The following is a 1,497-nucleotide window of genomic DNA, read 5'->3' on the forward strand; positions in this document are numbered from 1 at the left end:
TAATGTTATCTAGAATGGTAAATATTTTCTAGAAAGTTTTCCATTTATTTACCCAGGTTCATAAGAATAACCACTATCTATTCCAACTATAGACTTACTAAATATATTTCTTAAATAATAAGACTTAAATGTTTAAATGACTAATTGATCCATGGGTTGCATAATGAATATTGTATCAGCAGGCATGAAAACATTGATCTCATCAGTTCTCTGAGCTTCTCCCAGGCAAACACTCCTCTTTAACTCTGGTTATTGAAATTAAAAACATGGCCCCTAAATGCCAGTCTTCACTCCTGCCTCAAACAAAGAAAGTAAAGCTGCTGCCTGCCCCCAGGTTAGAGAAAACATTGGCTGCTCTGGACTGGCAAAAAGGAGAAAAACAACAGCAGGAAGCTATTGAGCACATTGATGAAGTATGAAATAAAATAGACAAACTTAATGAACAAGCCAGTGAGGAGATTTTGAAGGTAAAACTGAAATACAATAAACTCTGCCAACCATACTTTCAGGAGAGATCAGAATTAATCACCAAAATCCCCAATTTTGTGGTAACATTTGTCAACCATCCACAAGTGTCTGTATGGCTTGGGGAGAAGGATGAAGAGGCACTGCATTATTTGACAAGAGTTGAAGTGACAGAATTTGAAGATATTAAATCTGGCTACAGAATAGATTTTTATTTTGATGGAAATCCTTACTTTAAAAATAAAGTTCTGTCCAAAGAATTTCATCTGAATGAGTGTGGTGATACATCCTCAAAGTCAACAGAAATCAGATGGAATTCTTGAAAGGATTTGATGAAATGTTCAAATCAAACACAGAATAATTCCAGCAGGAAGAGGCAGCATGATGAACCAGAGAGCTCCTTTACCTGGTTACTGACCATTCTGATGCAGGTACAGATGAGTTAGGAGAGGTCATCAAAGAAGACATTGGTCCAAATCCATTACAGTACCATTTGATTTCCAATATGGATGATGAAGAAAGAGAAAGAGAAGAAGAAGAAAAAATGATGATGATGATGAAAGATTGAAAGGTATTGATGAAAACAGAGATGGGGATGAAGGAGAAGATGAAGATGATGATGAGGGAGAGGAAGGAGAAGGAGGATGAAGGAGAAGATGACTAATAGAACACTGATGGATTCCAACCTTCCCTTTTTAATTTTCTCCAGTCTCTGGGAGCAAGTGGCAGTATTTTTTTTTTTTATTTGCCTCTTGTGCCCAGTCACCCTGCTTTTGAGGTCTCTTTTCTCTCCTTTATACAATGGCTCTCAACTTATTTTTGGGGAAATATCCTGTGCAGAATACAGTGGGAAAATAATCTATACCTGTTTTTGTTTCAAATTCATTTTTATGCCTTTCTGTAAAGCTTTATGGAATCAAGACACCCCTGTGCTCTGTGGGAAAATAGGTAAAACCTTCTGCTGCCTTTGCTCTACTGGGAGCTGGAGGGGGCTAGGCCCCTGGGTAATAGTGCATAGAATTCTAGCTTTTT

The 1,497-nt window shown here is 37.4% G+C and overlaps 1 pseudogene; it reads left to right on the top strand.

Annotated features, from left to right (window-relative positions):
- Positions 1-266: 266 nt before the first annotated feature.
- Positions 267-1,174, top strand: LOC143671202 (protein SET-like; annotated as a pseudogene).
- The last annotated feature ends 323 nt before the right edge of the window (positions 1,175-1,497 follow it).

This window comes from Tamandua tetradactyla, chromosome X (genome assembly GCF_023851605.1).
Source record: "Tamandua tetradactyla isolate mTamTet1 chromosome X, mTamTet1.pri, whole genome shotgun sequence".
NCBI lineage: Eukaryota > Metazoa > Chordata > Mammalia > Pilosa > Myrmecophagidae > Tamandua > Tamandua tetradactyla.